The 19,689-nt window shown below is 43.8% G+C and overlaps 1 protein-coding gene across 1 annotated transcript in view; it reads right to left on the reverse strand.

Annotated features, from left to right (window-relative positions):
• PLCB3 (phospholipase C beta 3) overlaps positions 1–19,689 on the reverse strand; it is a 184,782-nt gene that overhangs the window by 141,096 nt on the left and 23,997 nt on the right. The window lies entirely within an intron of this gene.

The raw sequence follows: 19,689 nt of genomic DNA on the forward strand, positions 1-19,689 counted from the left end.
GGGGAAAGAGACAGACGGGGAAAGAGATAGAGACATACGGGGAAAGAGACAGACGGGGAAAGAGACAGACGGGGAAAGAGACAGACGGGGAAAGAGACAGACGGGGAAAGAGACAGACGGGGAAAGAGACAGACGGGGAAAGAGACAGACGGGGAAAGAGACAGACGGGGAAAGAGACAGACGGGGAAAGAGACAGACGGGGAAAGAGACAGACGGGGAAAGAGACAGACGGGGAAAGAGACAGACGGGGAAAGAGACAGACGGGGAAAGAGACAGACGGGGAAAGAGACAGACGGGGAAAGAGACAGACGGGGAAAGAGACAGACGGGGAAAGAGACAGACGGGGAAAGAGACAGACGGGGAAAGAGACAGACGGGGAAAGAGACAGACGGGGAAAGAGACAGACGGGGAAAGAGACAGACGGGGAAAGAGACAGACGGGGAAAGAGACAGATGGAGCACATTACTTGGCCAATTTAGTTAAATCTGTGTGGAATATCTGTGGTGTTGAAATATATGTTGTGAAATGCTTCTATTAGCTTAGTTTTTGCCTTTTAATAATTACATTTCTATCTATTTGTTTTGTGTTTTTTGTGTGCAGAATACATTTTTGTTAATACATTCTATTTTGTTAATAGCAGTTATTAACCCGGGCGAAGCCGGGTAGTATAGCTAGTATCTAACAAAACACAACAATAAGATCGACCTAACCAGCACTGGAAAAAGTCCAATAGTCGTTAGTTCGTGGCCAGCTTCTCACAATCTGTTTTCTAAATTTCAATTGTTCTGCTTTATCGTAGGTACAGAACAATGAAAATGAAGGCGGTGTTGAATTTGGGGATCAGTAAGGTGATCGACACATGCAGGTACAAAAAGGAAAATTGTTTTTTCACATGACAAAAAGAAATTGTTTTTTCGCACAGTGTTTATTTTTAATTTTTTTTTTTTATAACAAAATGCTTTGTTGTTTTGTTCTGCATTTTCGGCTGGACCTGAGACGTTGCCTCCAACGCGAAAGCAAACAAAGCCAGTTCTGCCTGTAAAAAGGGCTCATAAACCTGACTCTGAATATTAAAAAATATGTTCTCCCCTCAAATTATACTACCGCTGCTAACAGTCTATTTTCTTTTTCTATACATAGGTCACCAACCATGCTGACAAATATTGGAAGACTGCAACTGCGTAAATAGAAAATAGCTGAGGCTAATGCTACAATGTATCTTTAGGTTTATTTAAACAAACAGAATTACCGGAGGTAAATAACAATACAATATGATAAGAAAAGAACAAACACAGGACAAAGAAGCAAGGGCCAAATACTACACTCCATCACCCTTCATTAGCGCAATGATCCTGAACAGGACTGACCCACCGGGAGGGACCGCAGCAAACCAGGCCGAAGAGAAAAATCAGTCTGCAATAGGCTGTGAAAAATCATGGTATCAATGAAATCAGATCCTTCACATTCTGCCCCTTCGTTTATTTTTTTGGATTGGGGAATGACTGAAGGATGGGGCTTTATGGAACACGAAGAAGTCATCTGGGTGAAATATATGCTCCAAGTCTGACATTTGTTCCAAAAATTGCACCGGACAGGTATAATGGAAGAAGGTGCAAGTAAAAACCCCATGCAGCATTACTGATCCCATCAGATGCCTACAAGGGTGTCTCAATAAATTAGAATATCATCAAAAAGTTAATTTATTTCAGTAATTCAATACAAAAAGGGAAGTTACACACAGAGGGATCTATTCCTATATATTATATAGAGTCATTACACACAGAGGGATCTATTCCTATATATTATATAGAGTCATTACACACAGAGGGATCTATTCCTATATATTATATAGAGTCATTACACACAGAGGGATCTATTCCTATATATTATATAGAGTCATTACACACAGAGGGATCTATTCCTATATATTATATAGAGTCATTACACACAGAGGGATCTATTCCTATATATTATATAGAGTCATTACACACAGAGGGATCTATTCCTATATATTATATAGAATCATTACACACAGAGGGATCTATTCCTATATATTATATAGAGTCATTACACACAGAGGGATCTATTCCTATATATTATATAGAGTCATTACACACAGAGGGATCTATTCCTATATATTATATAGAGTCATTACACACAGAGGAATCTATTCCTATATATTATATAGAAAGAATCATTACACACAGAGGGATCTATTCCTATATATTATATAGAATCATTACACACAGAGGGATCTATTCCTATATATTATATAGAATCATTACACACAGAGGGATCTATTCCTATATATTATATAGAGTCATTACACACAGAGGGATCTATTCCTATATATTATATAGAGTCATTACACACAGAGGGATCTATTCCTATATATTATATAGAGTTCTTACACACAGAGGGATCTATTCCTATATATTATATAGAGTCAGTACACACAGAGGGATCTATTCCTATATATTATATAGAGTCATTACACACAGAGGGATCTATTCCTATATATTATATAGAGTCAGTACACACAGAGGGATCTATTCCTATATATTATATAGAGTCATTACACACAGAGGGATCTATTTCAAGTGTTTATGTCTGTTAATGTTGAGGATTATGGCTTACAGCCAATGAAAACCCAAACGTTATCGCAGAAAATTAGAATAATTTATTAGAATAATTAAAAATAATTAGAATAATTAAAAATTAGAATAATTACCACAAAACACCTGCAAAGGCTTCCTAAGTGTTTAAAATGGTCCCTTAGTCTGGTTCAGTAGGCTACACAATCAAGGTGAAGACTATTGACTTGACAAATGTCATTGACACACTCCACAAGGAGGGTAAGCCACGAAAGGTCATTGCTAAAGAAGCTGGCTGTTCATAGAGCGTTGTATCCAAACATATTAATAGAAAGTTGAGTGGAAGGAAAAAGTGTGGTAGAAAAAGGTGCACAAGCAACCGGTGTAACCGCAGCCTTGATAGGATTGTTAAGAAAAAGCCATTCAAATATTTGTGGGACTTTCACAAGGAGTGGACGCTGCTGGAGTCAGTGCTTCAAGAGTCACCACACACAGACGTATCCAGGACCTGTGCTACAAGTGTCACATTCCTTGTGTCAGGCCACTCATGACCAATAGATAACGCCAGAAGCATCTTACCTGGGCCAAGGAGAAAAAGAACTGGACTATTCTCAGTGGTCCAAGGTGTTGTTTTCAGATGAAAGTGAATTCTACGTTTCATTTGGAAATCGCGGTCCCAGAGTCTGGAGGAAGAGTGGAGAGGCCACAATCCAAGCTGCTGAGGTCTAGTGTGAAGTCTCCACAATCAGTGATGGTTTGGGGAGCCATGTCATCTGCTGGTGTAGCTCCACTGTGTTTTATCAAGACCAAAGTCAGCGCAGCCGTCTACCAGAAAACATTACAGCTCTTCATGCTTCCACCTGCCGACAAGCTTTTTAGGGATGGAATTTAATTTTCCAGCAGGACTTGGCACCTGTCCACACTGCCAAAAGTACCAATACCTGGTTTACTAACCACAGTATCACTGTGCTTGATTGGCCAAACTTGCCTGACCTAAACCCCATAGAGAATCCATGAGAGACACCAGAACTAACAATGCAGACGAGCTGAAGGCTGCTATCAAAGCAACCTGTAATTCATGCAAAAGGAGCCACGACCAAATAATTAGGCATTTACTGTACAGACTTTCCAGTAGGCGCCAACATTTCTGAGTATACAATCATTTTTTCAGTTGATCTTATATAATATTCTAATTTTCTGAGATAATGAGTTTTGGGTTTGGGTTTTCATTGGCTGTAAGCCATAATCATCAACAGTAAGAGATAAACACTTGAAATAGATCCCTCTGTGTGTAATGACTCTATATAATATATAGGAATAGATCCCTGTGTGTAATGGCTATATAATATATAGGAATAGATCCCTGTGTGTAATGACTATATAATATAAAGGAATAGATTCCCTCTGTGTGTAATGACTCTATATAATATATAGGAATAGATCCCTCTGTGTGTAATGACTCTATATAATATATAGGAATAGATCCCTCTGTGTGTAATGACTCTATATAATATATAGGAATAGATCCCTCTGTGTGTAATGACTATATAATATATAGGAATAGATCCCTGTGTGTAATGACTATATAATATATAGGAATAGATCCCTCTGTGTGTAATGACTCTATATAATATATAGGAATAGATCCCTCTGTGTGTAATGACTCTATATAATATATAGGAATAGATCCCTCTGTGTGTAATGACTATATAATATATAGGAATAGATCCCTGTGTGTAATGACTATATAATATATAGGAATAGATCCCTCTGTGTGTAATGACTCTTTATAATATATAGGAATAGATCCCTCTGTGTGTAATGACTCTATATAATATATAGGAATAGATCCCTCTGTGTGTAATGACTCTATATAATATATAGGAATAGATCCCTCTGTGTAAAGGAACAGATTCCCTCTGTGTGTAATGACTCTATACAATATATAGGAATAGATCCCTCTGTGTGTAATGACTCTATATACTATATAGAAATAGATCCCTCTGTGTGTAATGACTATATAATATATAGGAATAGATCCCTCTGTGTGTAATGACTCTATATAATATATAGGAATAGATCCCTCTGTGTGTAATGACTCTATATAATATATAGGAATAGATCCCTCTGTGTGTAATGACTCTATATAATATATAGGAATAGATCCCTCTGTGTGTAATGACTCTATATAATAATTACTGAAATAAATTAACTTTTTGATGATATTCTAATTTATTGAGATGCCCCTGTGTATGGGATAAACAGTAGCAGAAGAGTTTATGATGAATAAGTGTGGTCGGACGGTCTCAGGCACTTTCATTACTCATTTCAGTCCATATCTTTAATATTAAACATTCAGTATAAACCATCAGAAAGTCAAACAATGAGACTAGAACTGTTATCTTCCATTCAGCAGCATTTCCTCCATCATTTATCTGCAGCACCGTCAGCAACAATTTCCAGTATCAGCAGAATAAAGGCCCGGTGTATGAGCCTCAGCTTCTGGCTGCAGAGAGACCTAAGGCCATGGCCACACTTTGCAGCAGCCGTATAGCTAGAAGCATCATCCCTACAGTAAGTCCTTGTGCGCACGGTGCATTTTTGATGCTTTTTTTTTTTGTATTGTGTGGCATATCTGTATGTCTATCTTTATACCAGCAAAGGCAATGCAAATTCTAAAGCGCTGTGCACATGTTGCTTATTTTTTCCTTGCAGTTTTGGATGCAGAAAATAATCTGCACCATGTCAATTCTTGGCGCGTATTTTGTAACCTTTGCAGCCATTGATTTCACTAAAAAAAAATAAAAATGCACCACTGAAAAACAGTGCATATTTCTGCACCAAAAAGTCAGCGTGTGCACTTAGCCTTAAGGAGTCATTCAGACATCCATTTTCCACATACGTGTTCTGTGTCATTCCTGGGTATTACATGGACCCGTCATAGTCTATGAGGCATATCCGTGTTTTTCGCAGAACGATTGTCCGATTTTGATCGGAGTCAAGATCCACGATTGCTCAGGCTAGTCCTTGCATCAGTTAACTCAGTGTCACACTAGGTACAAGGAAATATCAAGCGCATGGCGAAAGGGAAGGGAAACCCTGTCTCTAGGGAAGGGGGGGGAGATGGTGACCCCTGACCAAACCTCAAATTGGCTCCTAGGGTTCCTCATCACCCTAGATAGGTTCCATATCAATGCGTCGAGACTGATACCTCACCCTAGGTATCCCTAGTGCTGGACCCTAAATAGGGAATGGATGGAATGAGCTCTTCATCAACCCCACTAAACACTAGAGAAGACACAAGGGGGAAAGCATGAACTACTTATCCACAGATGACTCTGGAAGAAGTTCAGCAACGCTTCAGTAACAATACACAGATGAGAGCAAGCCACCTGCTTGCACCCAGGGCTTGAATAAACTGAAGAATATCACCAGCACCAGTCCAAGGAAGGAAGGGGTATATAAGCGCCAAGAAAATACAGATGATCAGCAGCTGGGTGGAAGGTGAGCTCCTGCTGTGTCCAAAAGGGGGAGAGATGAATACAGCAGGTACGCTATCTAAACCAATGAATACTGACAGCAGGAACAATGGAAAGTCAGGAAGCATTCTGCGCAGCCAAATGCTGTGACCGTCTATGGCCAGAAACCACATGACTGTCTGTCACATGTGACACTCAGGCAGCACATTGGTGGCGTCCTTATTGCATCCTGGTCTTGTCTATTTTTTATTGACTGATGGGAAAAACGTGAAAAAACTCGTATTTTGCATATGAGAAAAACATTGTAAAAACAGATTCATGGGCCAAACACTGATTTAAGTCGGATCCATCACACTAATGGAAATTACTTGTTATTTTTTTTCACGTATGAGAAAAAATTTCACCAGTTTTCAATGATGGGATCCAAGCTCTATACCCTGCTGCATTCCCTTTACCACGGACAGTTCCATTCATTTTGTAGAGGCGGTGTAGCTCCCTATGAAAACAGGTCTGACCTGCATTACCAGGCACCGCCACTACAAAACGTATGGCACTGTACCTGGTAAACACTGAACATGACACTTGCAATCAGCTGACCATTGTCAGACTCTCATCGATCCGATATTGATCGACTATTTAAGGCTATCAAAATTGTAATCCTGGAAAACCTTTTTAATGACATTAAAAAATACAATATTTATTCTATGATGATCAAAGGATTATTTGCTTTCCATGAATCAGTCTTTCTCTGGATTTAAACTCAGCACCTCTAGCATGGCAGGCAGCAGCTGTAGCAGTAAGCCACTGTGACTCACTGCCAACGCTGCTGCCTGCAATGCTAGAGGTGCTGAGTTTGCATTCATGGAAAGACTATAATTCACAAAAAACAAGTAATGGTCAAAAAAAAGAGTTGAGATCTCACCTACTCTACAAAGTGTCATGATCCGTGGCGCTCTGCTCTTCAGCAGAGCCAATATTCTGTATTATGCTCCAGGTGACGGGTTGCTTCTCAGCCTTCGGATCCTGCGCTGCTGCGGGGAAGGGCCTGTGTTCATGCGCCTCGTTCTGGGTGAGTGCTCGGTTTCATTAGAGTGCAACTTTACCCGGAACGCTACCAGTCGTAGTTCCTGCTCTGCAGTGAGTTCTCTGGCTCCCATGAGTTTTGTTGTTATGATCTTGTCTCCCTACCCCGGACATTTGTTACCCTTATCTGCCCGTGCCCCTGACATTATCCCTCTGGCTTCTGACCTCCAGCTTGTACCCTGACCTCGGCTCCTCTCGCTCCATGTGAACCTTATCTGCCTTCCTGGCTTCTGACCTCTGGCTTGTACCCTGACCTCGGCTCCGCTCGCTCCCTGTGTACCTTATCTGCCTTCCTGGCTTTTGACCTCTGGCTTGTACCCTGAACTCAGCTTTGCTCGCTCCGTGTACCTTATCTGACTTCCTGGCTTCTGACCTCAGCTCCACTCGCTCCCTGTGTACCTTATCTGCCTTCCTGGCTTCTGACCTCTGGCTTGTACCCTGACCTCGGCTCCGCTCGCTCCCTGTGTACCTTATCTGCCTTCCTGGCTTTTGACCTCTGGCTTGTACCCTGAACTCAGCTTTGCTCGCTCCGTGTACCTTATCTGACTTCCTGGCTTCTGACCTCAGCTCCACTCGCTCCCTGTGTACCTTATCTGACTTGCTGGCTTCTTACCTTCGGCTTGTACCCTGACCTCGGTTCTGCTTGCTCCCTGTGTACCCTATGTGACTTCCTGGCTTCTGACCACTGGCGCGTTTGACTTCCCTATCTCTAGTAGCACCTAGTGGCGTATCGTCACACAAGGGCACATAAGCCGTAGAAGACCTTGTAGGTGTCTTCTAGTTTCACATCAATGCATGTCCCATACTTTGGTCCAAAACAATCAATGGAGAACGACATCATGGTTGGAAAAATAGAAGGAACAAGGCGAAAAGGAAGATCAGCAACTGATGGCTTGATACTATCAAGATAATAGTGGAGAAGACATCCACAATGGTGGAGCCATCTAGGCCGCACAAGATCGATCTTCCTACAGAGCGTTCATCCATCAAGTCGCCATGGGTTGAGATCGAGCTGAAGGTTGTTAAAAGAAAGTAAAGAATACCGTTTGGTAAAAGTACTTACCATTTTTTCTTAAGGTGTACCTAAATATGGATGGTCCCTAACACTAATGTGCTAACTCTTATGTGCAAACCAGTCCCATCTGAATGGGGGGTGAAAGGAAACCAGGCATTGGTGGCAATTAGGTACGCCTTTACGTGGTTGGATGACTTTTGCCCTCATTGACCAAAAAGGACTAAGAACCTTATGTTTTTAACATCTACAGGATTCTGTAGTTCATGTATTCATTAATCAGTGTGCTGACACACAGTGTATGTGTAGGACTATATATTGGCTAAACAGTGTATGTGTGCACCTATGAGAGGTTGGCTAGTACTTTTACAACCTTAGGATAGGTCATCAATGTCTGATCGACCAGTGTCCGAACCCCAGCACCCGTCGATCAGTGCCGCCACTGGCAGCCCGTGGCCGGAAACGCTCAGTTCCGGAGCTGCCCCGTCAACGGATAGCGGCCCGCAACCGGGTACTGCACACCCTATTGATTTGAATAGGAGGTGGATGTGCACGGCCCGATCGCGTCTACTATCCAAAGGCGGAGAATTTCCGGCCACCTGCTGCTGGCGGCACTGAGAAAAGCTGATTGGTGGAGGTGTCGGACCCCGGCTGAGACATTGATGACCTAGTCTAAGGAGCACTTTGCACACTACGATATCGCAGGTTCGATGTCAGAGGGGTCATGTCGAAAGTGACGCACATCCGGCATCGCAGTCGATATCGTAGTGTGCAAAAGCGTCGTAATCGTATCATCGGTGTAGTGTCTGGGAATTCCATAATTAAGTGACTGCGACGGTCCGATGTTGTTCCTCGTTCCTGCGGCAGCACACATCGCTGTGTATGAAGCCGCAGGAGCGAGGAACATCTCCTACCTGCGTCCTGCAGCTCACGCCGCCTATGCGGAAGGAAGGAGGTGGGCGGGATGTTTACGTTCCGCTCATCTCCGCCCCTCCGCTTCTATTGGCTGCCTGCCGTGTGACGTCGCTATGATGCCGCACGACCCGCCCCCTTAATAAGGAGGCGGGTCGCCGGCCAGAGCGACGTCGCAGGGCAGGTGAGTGCATGTGAAGCTGCCGTAGCGATAATGTTCGCTACGGCTGCTATGATAAGATATCACAGCTGCGACGGGAACGGGGACTATCGCGCTCGGCATCGCAAGCATCGGCTTGCGATGTCGTTGTGTGCAAAGTGCCCCTAAGGATAGGCCATCAATGTAAAAGTAGTGAGCAACCCCTTTAATACTAATGGCCCGATCTTTCCTTTTTTGGTGTTTTTTCATAGTCGCTGTAAGACTAGGTAGATTTACTATTGGGGGAAAGTTCAGTAATAACCCATGTAGGATATTGGTAGGTCATGGTCGCCCCGCAGTGGCATTACTTGTGTTTTATCAGCCCTATTTGTTATATTTTCACATAATCGGTACAAACCTCACTGACCAAGCCGCAGATTACATTGTATAGCGAGTGTTTTATGAGCGCCAGTGTGCATTATTTTACTAATCCGGCCTTTTCCTGTTCAGAATGAATTGTGCCCCATGTCTTAATGGCACCGATGATTTATACGCCGAGCGCAGAGATCTATGGCAGATATCGAAAATTCCATTAACAAAGCCAAGAATTGTGCGTTTTCACACAAAATACAAAAAATAGTATAAATAAGGAACAACCTAAGGCTCCTTATCTCTTCCTAAAGAAAGTGAAAACAAACTGGGTTTATGTCAAATCTAAAAATAAGACTGGAGTCCAGATAAATGGCCGGCCCATGCCGCTTTATTTATATAGATATTAGCCGAATACAATCACACAAACCAAACAGAAATACCAGCACATCATAACAAACGTCGCTAAGCCAAACTATTCCCCTTAAAGGGAATGCGTCTCCGAAGTCATGTTTTGGTATTAAATGTTTTTTTTTTCCTTATATTATGATCGATATTCAAAATAAAAAAGAAATCTTTCAATTTTTCCACAAAAATCTCCTTGTTTCAGGAAATTCACATGCACATTAGCAGCAATGAACAGACTGCCTTTGTATTGAAGCATCTAATGAGCGTGTGCAAAGGTCATAGTGAAGAAATGGGGAGCACCTATGACATCGCCTATTGTGATTGGTGGATCCTATGTTATCAGATGTGAACAGAGGAGTTAACTGTCCTTATATGAGAATAAGACTTGGCGATAAAGTGGTTGAAAGAACAGCAGGACCAGAAAAGACGTTTCAGTCATAACAGACCTTCATCAGCGGTCCTCAGGATCTCCTGGAGTGGTGGTCAGTGCTGTCTGAAATCAAGGTACCCAGCGCTGTGTTAAGCTGGTGCCACACTGATGAAGGTCTGTTATGGCCGAAACGTCTGCGCTGGTCCTTTAGTTCTTTCAATAAATCAACCACCTTATCGCCATATCTGAATGCCAAGTCTTAGGGGTACTTTGCACGTTGCGACATTGCTACTGCGATATCGTCAGGGTCAAATCGAAAGTGACGCACATCCGGCGCCAGTAACGTTGTCGCAACATGTAAAGTCTAGATGCGCCAATAAACAATCGCAAAAGCGTCGTAAATCGGTGATCTGTGTAGTGTCGGACATTTTCATAATGTCGCACCAATAGGAGATACGATGTTGTTCCTCGTTCCTGCGGCAGCACACATCGCTGTGTGTGAAGCTGCAGGAGAGAGGAACATCTCCTTACCTGCCTTCCGACTATGCGGAAGGAAGGAGGTGGGTGGGATGTTACGTCCCGCTCATCTCCGCCCCTCCGCTTCTATTGGCTGCCTGCCGTGTGACATCGCTGTGACGCCGCACGACCAGCCCCCTTAGTAAGGAGGCGGGTCGCCGTCCAGAGTGACGTCGCAGGGCAGGTAAGTGCATGTGAAGCTGCCGTAGCGATAATGTTCGCTACGGCAGCTATCACAAGATATCGCATGTGCGACGGGGGCGGGGACTATCGTGCTCGGCATCGCTACAATCGGCTAGCGATGTCGCAACGTGCAAAGTACCCCTTATTCTCATATAAGGACAGGTAACACCTCCATACGCAACTGATAACACAGGATCCACCAATCACAATAGGCGATGTCATAGGTGCTCCCCTTCCTTCACTATGAGCTTTGCACATGCTCATTAGATGCCAAGTCTTACTCTCGTCTATGACGGGTCAGGAACCTATTTGTTCACCACTTACAGAAGTGCCGTGATTATCCACGCTACTGTGTACCTGGCCTTATATTCCTGCCTCTGCTGATAAGGAGCCTGCTGAAAACTCTTCCTGAAAGGGCAGAAAGAAATAATCAAAAAAAGTGTGAAAATTGCAAGACTACTAATTTAGTTGTTTTTTTAAATGCAAATAGCAATATGAAAAATAAAAGAACATTACAAAGATTAGTTTAAAAAAAAAAAATGTAACAAAAAAACTAAAATAGGTAATTTTCTGATGACATCTCCTTTAAAGGGAACCTGTCAGCAGAAATGTCCCCTAAAACCTAACAGATTCCCCCTCTGCAGCTCCTGGGCTGCATTCTATAAAGGTCCCTGTTATGATTGTGCCCACTTTCTGACCGAAAAAAAGTGTTTATAAAGTTGTACCTTTTTGGCTTCTGATTCTGTAAATCCGTCACGGGGGCGGGTTGCCTGATGGCCGTTATTCTGCCCCCTGGTCCTGTATGCCGCCCCCATCGCTGATTTCAATACTTCTGGACACCGCCCACTGCTCCAGCCATCCCCGCGCATGCCCAGTGCCCATCTCTCGGGGATGAGCACTGTGCCCAGCGTCACCGCTGGTGACGTGCACGCAGGGTTAAGATTATGGGCGGTGCTGTGATGTTTATTCCTAAGCAACCGCCCATAATCGCGGGACCGCGCTTTCCCCCTCAGCCTGCTTCTTTCTGCGCAAGCGCGCTGCTGCTGACCTCACTTCGCCTCCTTCCCATCTTGCCCCGAGGCAGGAAATAGATGGGAAGAGCGCGGAGCAGTGACTACACCGAAAGCGCGGTCCCGCGATTATGGGCGGTTGCTTAGGAATAAACATCACAGCACCGCCCATAATCTTAACCCTGCGTGCACGTGACGCTGGGCACAGTGCTCATCCCCGAGAGATGGGCACTGGGCATGCGCGGGGATGGCTGGAGCAGTGGGCGGCGTCCAGAAGTATTGAAATCAGCGATGGGGGCGGCATACAGGACCAGGGGGCAGAATAACGGCCATCAGGCAGCCCGCCCCCGTGACGGATTTACAGAATCAGAAGCCAAAAAGGTACAACTTTATAAACACTTTTTTTCGGTCAGAAAGTGGGCACAATCATAACAGGGACCTTTATAGAATGCAGCCCAGGAGCTGCAGAGGGGGAATCTGTTAGGTTTTAGGGGACATTTCTGCTGACAGGTTCCCTTTAAAGAGGACCAACCAGCAGGATTTTCCTCTATAAACTAAAGCCAGTGCTTTACTGGTGCTATCATGCTGATTCTATGCATACCTTTAGTTGCGAGATCAGATCTATGGTTATGATGCGGATAATGTGCTCCTTCATATATGACAATAAATCTTATATGCTCAGACAAGCCCTTTAAGAAGCCATCTAATTTAAGGGGTTGTCCACTACTTTAACATTGATGGCCTGTCCTTGGGATAGGTCATCATTGTCTCATCGGTCGGGGTCTGACATGCTGCACCCCCGCCGATAAGCTGTTCTCTGTGCCTGCTGTGGGAGGCAGCCGGAAATGCTCAGTTCCGGAGCTGCTCCATCTTCTGATAGTGGCCTTGGTCGGGTACTGCACATCTGCCTCCCATTCTAATCAATAAGAGGTGGATGTGCAGTACCCGACTGCGACCGCTATCAGAAGGCGGAGCCGCTCCGGAACCGAGCATTTCCGACCGTCTGCTGCTGCCGGCGGCGGCACTGAGAACATCTGATAGGTGGGGGTGCGGCGTGACAACCCCTTAATAAACAGTCGCCCTGATCCACTCAAGCAGAGGAAGGAGCGCCCACTACTTGTGACCAAGTCCCCATTGGAGCGCCCACTGCTTGTAACCAAGTCCCAATTGGAGCGCCCACTACTTGTGACCAAGTCCCCATTGGAGCATCCACTACTTGTGACCAAGTCCCCATTGGAGCATCCACTACTTGTGACCAAGTCCCAATTGGAGCGCCCACTGCTTGTAACCAAGTCCCAATTGGAGCGCCCACTACTTGTAACCAAGTCCCAATTGGAGCGCCCACTACTTGTGACCAAGTCCCCATTGGAGCATCCACTACTTGTGACCAAGTCCCCATTGGAGCATCCACTACTTGTGACCAAGTCCCAATTGGAGCGCCCACTGCTTGTAACCAAGTCCCAATTGGAGCGCCCACTGATTGTAACCAAGTCCCAATTGGAGCGCCCACTACTTGTAACCAAGTCCCAATTGGAGCGCCCACTACTTGTGACCAAGTCCCCATTGGAGCATCCACTACTTGTGACCAAGTCCCCATTGGAGCACCCACTACTTGTGACCAAGTCCCCATTGGAGTGCCCACTACTTGTGACCAAGTCCCCATTGGAGCGCCCACTACTTGTGACCAAGTCCCCATTGGAGCGCCCACTACTTGTGACCAAGTCCCCATTGGAGCGCCCACTACTTGTGACCAAGTCCCCATTGGAGCGCCCACTACTTGTGACCAAGTCCCCATTGGAGTGCCCACTACTTGTGACCAAGTCCCAATTGGAGCGCCCACTACTTGTAACCAAGTCCCAATTGGAGCGCCCACTACTTGTAACCAAGTCCCAATTGGAGCGCCCACTACTTGTAACCAAGTCCCAATTGGAGCGCCCACTACTTGTAACCAAGTCCCAATTGGAGCGCCCACTACTTGTAACCAAGTCCCAATTGGAGCGCCCACTACTTGTGACCAAGTCCCCATTGGAGCACCCACTACTTGTGACCAAGTCCCCATTGGAGCGCCCACTACTTGTGACCAAGTCCCCATTGGAGCGCCCACTACTTGTGACCAAGTCCCCATTGGAGCATCCACTACTTGTGACCAAGTCCCCATTGGAGTGCCCACTACTTGTGACCAAGTCCCCATTGGAGTGCCCACTACTTGTGACCAAGTCCCCATTGGAGTGCCCACTACTTGTGACCAAGTCCCAAATGGAGCCAGGGCTGTGGAGTCGGTAAGCCAAACCTTCGACTCAGACTCCTCAATTTCCCTTGCAACGACTCAGACTCCGACTCCTACATATATTGCTTATAGTTAAGTGAAAAATTTATTGTAGTACATGACATGAGTATGTGAACATCAGACATTTAATAATTTTTATGATACAATAATCAAGATATTTGGATAGAACATAAACTATTTATTGGATACAACTTTAGAACACAAAAAACTAATAAATTGTAAATATGTAATTCACTATGTAATATACAGTAGCTTACATATATATCGTGTGTTTATGTATATATATATATATATATATATATATATATATATATATATATATATATATATATATATATATATATATATATATATATATATATATGCACACTGTATATATTACATATTTACAATTTTATTTTTTTGTGTTCTAACGTTGTATTACAATATATTTTATGTTCTATATAAATATCTTGATTATTGTATCATAAAAATAATTAAATGTCTGATGTTCACATACTCATGTCATGTACTACAATACATTTTTCACTTAAATATAAGCATTATACTACACTATGTAAGTGGCAAAAAACTGTTTTCAACAAAAACATACTAAATAACATTTGTGCAGTCTATGAATTTGTTGTAAGGAATAGAATTGCCTCCATCAGATCCTCCTTCGCAGATGACCTTAAATCTGACCTAATAGTTTTAAGGCTAGAGAAGAACCTCTCTACAGTAACTTGGGTTGGAGGCAAAGCCGTAACCACATGGGAAACATCTCTAACAATTTCCGGGTATAAAGGAATTGCCTCATGCACGGTCAGTTTTGATGAACGGTTGAATTTTTCTATTTCTTTGAGAGCAAGTGAAAAATTTTACTGAAATCTGTCAATCTGCTGCTATAGGAGACGGGGTGAAATCTTTTTCCTTGCGGCAACGCTTTGCCTGCTCCATGTCATCCAAATACTTGTCAAAGTTAAACTCCTCATCTGATGAGGATGAAGATATGGCAGCAGTAGCACTGTCAGGACCCAAGTCCTCTTGCGCCTGGCAGTCCTGTAGCCGCTCATCCTAACTGCTACCTCACTCAAAGCTTCTTTTCCTTTAGTAAGCTGTGGATCATTAAGCAGTATATGATGAATTGGGTCCACATAAACAGCTGCCAGAAGAATTTTATTTTCCAATAGCTGTGTCTCTCTCCGTTTCATTGAAGCAGAAATGCCATCTGCGATTAAACCTCCTCTTTGGGACAGGCAAAATAGAAAGTTCTTCCACACCCTTATGAAAATGCCAGGAGTTAAATCCTCAGCTAGTAATTTTTTAGTCACGGTAAATGGGTGATTAAGCAATTCCTTCAATTCAGTCACCTGTGTCTATTGACCTTCATTTAATGTTACTTGAGGTTTCACCATATCTATAAGAAACGATTTTAGTTCAAGCAATCGCTCAGTCATTAAATAAGTGCTGCCTCTCCGAGTGGCTTGATCAACAATTGCCCCTTTCCCAGCACGTCTCTTCAAGATGGAAATCAATTTTAGGGGTTCTGGTGGCAATAACCAATTTCCTCACTTTTCCAATTAGATTTCCAGCATGTCCGTCCAGTTTCACACATCCGGCTTTTCGCCGGTTTGGCGGATGCGGCGCACGCCAGTACATTACGATACGGTACAGTTCAGCGCCGCAACTTCCGGGTCACATGACAGCATGTGACCGGCGTTTGTCACGCTGTCACTGTACTGTATACACTGTACTGGAGTGCGCCGCATCCGCCAAACCAGTGAAAAGCCGGATGTGTGAAACCGGGGTCCCTCTTGCAGACTCTCTCTTATTGCCAGCTGCAGCGTGTGCACAACACAGAGCATGTGATGAATAGGAAAGTGTTTTGAAGCAGCTTCAACAAGATCATCTAATCCTAAAGTATCATTTTGCTGTTCTTCTGCTGTAATATCTGTTTGTTCCTCAGTTACATGAGCAGCGCTGTGGCCTTCCATCTCTAACATACTGAATCCTACATTTTCTTCTAGCTGTTGTTCATTACTCTCATTCATCAGTTTAATTGTACTTATCATGTTGGAAGCATTGTCCGTTACAATGGCAAGAACCTGCTCTTTTTTGAGTTCCTAATCTTGCAGAACTTTTTCCACTAAGGCCTGGAGAAACTGGCCGGTGTGATGAGCTTTAGTATCTTTTACTGCCCGTGTCTTGCTAACAATTTCTTTCTTGTCACAGACATATCGAACATTGATGGCAAAATAATTCAGTGAAATGCAGTGACTCCGAGCATCCAGCAAAGGCAATGGGTGAAAAGATAGGACATTCAGACACAACACAGCGTTCTGTGAGGATCCTCACACAGAATGAGCTGTCAGTTTGTGGCCTTTTTCTAATCTGCTTTTGCTAGAAAGCATTATATATGAGCTCAAAAACCTTTTCAGGTGATGCGGTTTTTTAAAAAGCTGATCTGCTTTTGCAGCTGACAAACGTATCCTCAAAAAACGCAGCAAAAACGCTGTGTGTGAATGTAGCCTTAGATCAGGAATAGAACAGACATTTATAGGACATTTCAGAACTTTCCCAAATTCCTATGAAAAAATATTCAGCACATTCTGCATTGCACGCTGGACCCAATTTATTAGATTTTAGGAGTCGGTGCATTTTATACCGACTCCGACTCCACCAAAATGAGCTCCGACTCCGACTCCACAGCCCTGATTGGAGCGCCCACTACTTGTGACCAAGTCCCCATTGGAGCACCCATAGCGGATAGTTGCAGTCCCGGTGCACAGACGTCATCCTTTGCGTCCTGCATGGGAGGAACTAGATTTCTCCTACATATTTTAATGCAATTTTCCAACGTAAAAAAAATATATATTTGTCGGAAAAGCACCAAAAGTTAAAACATTTTTGCTCAACGAAGGAGGAAATGTCTGGATTAATTCCCCTCGAAACTTTACCAACATACAATTATATCTGGTGCTTTCATCTCTTCACATTTGCACTCGACATTCTAATTAAAAGCCTAAAATATGGTGGACGGGAAATAAATGTTACTCCAAGAAATGACGGGAGCGCTGGCGTCCTGATTCATCTCATTCTTCTATTCAGATGTCACCCGCAGCTTCAGGTGATGTGAGAAGAAAGGAGCGGGGAGGGGCACGGCTTTGTACCCGCGGGAATCGCAGCCGCACACAGTGATTTACCGCCAATTACCTGCCCGGGAATCTGAGATAGATCCAAGTAGGACTTAAGCCAATTACTGTCTGGCTGAGCCTCGTTACACATACACTACAGATGTAAGTAGCCGAGTGCACAGGATCCAGGCTATATGGAACAAACGACAATCATTGAATTCCGATTTTGCATTCATTATTGCCACAAGTGTATAAAGTCCAGCGCAGCGTCGGCTAAGGGCCATGGTCCAAATACGATGCACGGAAGGTGCCGCAGCAACTCAGCCACGGAGTGGAGACCACGTAAAGTAACAGTGTGCGGTTAAGGAGTGCACAAAAGTCACCACAACTCTGCTGACTCCATAACTGCAAAGTACAGACCTGCTCTGGTATTAACCTTAGCACAATGTGCCCGCCAAGAGATCTATGGGCAAACCGCTGCACCCGTACATCACCAAGCACAATGCCGAGCCGTACATCACCAAGCACAATGCCGAGCCGTACATCACCAAGCACAATGCCGAGCCGTACATCACCAAGCCCAATGCCGAGCCATACATCACCAAGCCCAATGCCGAGCCATACATCACCAAGCACAATGCCGAGCCATACATCACCAAGCACAATGCCGAGCCATACATCACCAAGCACAATGCCGAGCCATACATCACCAAGCACAATGCCGAGCCATACATCACCAATCACAATGCCGAGCCGTACATCACCAAGCACAATGTCGAGTCATACATCACCAAGCACAATGCAGAGCCGTACATCACCAAGCACAATGCCGAGCCGTACATCACCAAGCACAATGCCGAGCCATACATCACCAAGCACAATGCCGAGCCGTACATCACCAAGCACAATGCCGAGCCATACATCACCAAGCACAATGCCGAGCCGTACATCACCAAGCACAATGCCGAGCCGTACATCACCAAGCACAATGCGGAGCCGTACACCACCAAGCACAATGCGGAGCTGTACATCACCAAGCCCAATGCTGAACTGTACATCAACAAGCACACTGCCGAACCATACATCACTACGTACAATGCCAAGGATCACTAAGTACAATGCAGAGCGTCGAATGGAGTGGTGTAAATCAAAAGCATTGTGGCCGCCGGGAGCTTTACGGCCGAGCAGCTGCATGCAGCAGTACATCGCCAAGCACAATGTCGAGCCATATATCACCAAGCACAATGCCAATTGTCGGATGGTGTGATGTAAAGCCGTCACCACTGAACTTCAGAGGAAACAAGTTCTGTGCAGTGACAGATCACACTATTCTATCTGGTATCTGATGGACAAGTCTGGGTATATATATATATATATATATATATATATATATATATATATTATATATTATATATACATATATATATATATATACACACACACACACACAGTCATATGAAAAAGTTTGGGCACCCCTATTAATGTTAACCTTTTTTCTTTATAACAATTTGGGTTTTTGCAGCAGCTATTTCAGTTTCATATATCTAATAACTGATGGACTGAGTAATATTTCTGGATTGAAATGAGGTTTATTATACTAACAGAAAATGTGCAATCCGCATTTAAACAAAATTTGACCGGTGCAAAAGTATGGGCACCTCAACATAAAAGTGACATTAATATTTTGCAGATCCTCCTTTTGCAAAAATCACAGCCTCTAGTCTCTTCCTGTAGCTTTTAATGAGTTCCTGGATGAAGGTAGATTTGACCATTCCTGTTTACAAAACACTTCCAGTTCAGTTAAGTTTGATGGTCGCCGAGCATGGACAGCCGCTTCAAATCATCCCACAGATTTTCAATGATATTCAGGTCTGGGGACTGGGATGGCCATTCCAGAACATTGTAATTGTTCCTCTGCATGAATGCCTGAGTAGATTTGGAGCGGTGTTTTGGATCATTGTCTTGCTGAAATATCCATCCCCTGCATAACTTCAGCTTCGTCACTGATTCTTGCACATTATTGTCAAGAATCTGCTGATACTGAGTTGAATCCATGCGACCCTTCATATGAAACTGAAATAGCTGTTACAAAAACCCAAATTGTTATAAAGAAAAAAGGTTAACATTAATAGGGGTGCCCAAACTTTTTCATATGACTGTATATACATATATATATATCCGTAATGACTGACCCTATCATTTGTATTAAAATAT

This window comes from Anomaloglossus baeobatrachus, chromosome 10 (assembly GCF_048569485.1).
Source record: "Anomaloglossus baeobatrachus isolate aAnoBae1 chromosome 10, aAnoBae1.hap1, whole genome shotgun sequence".
Lineage (NCBI taxonomy): Eukaryota > Metazoa > Chordata > Amphibia > Anura > Aromobatidae > Anomaloglossus > Anomaloglossus baeobatrachus.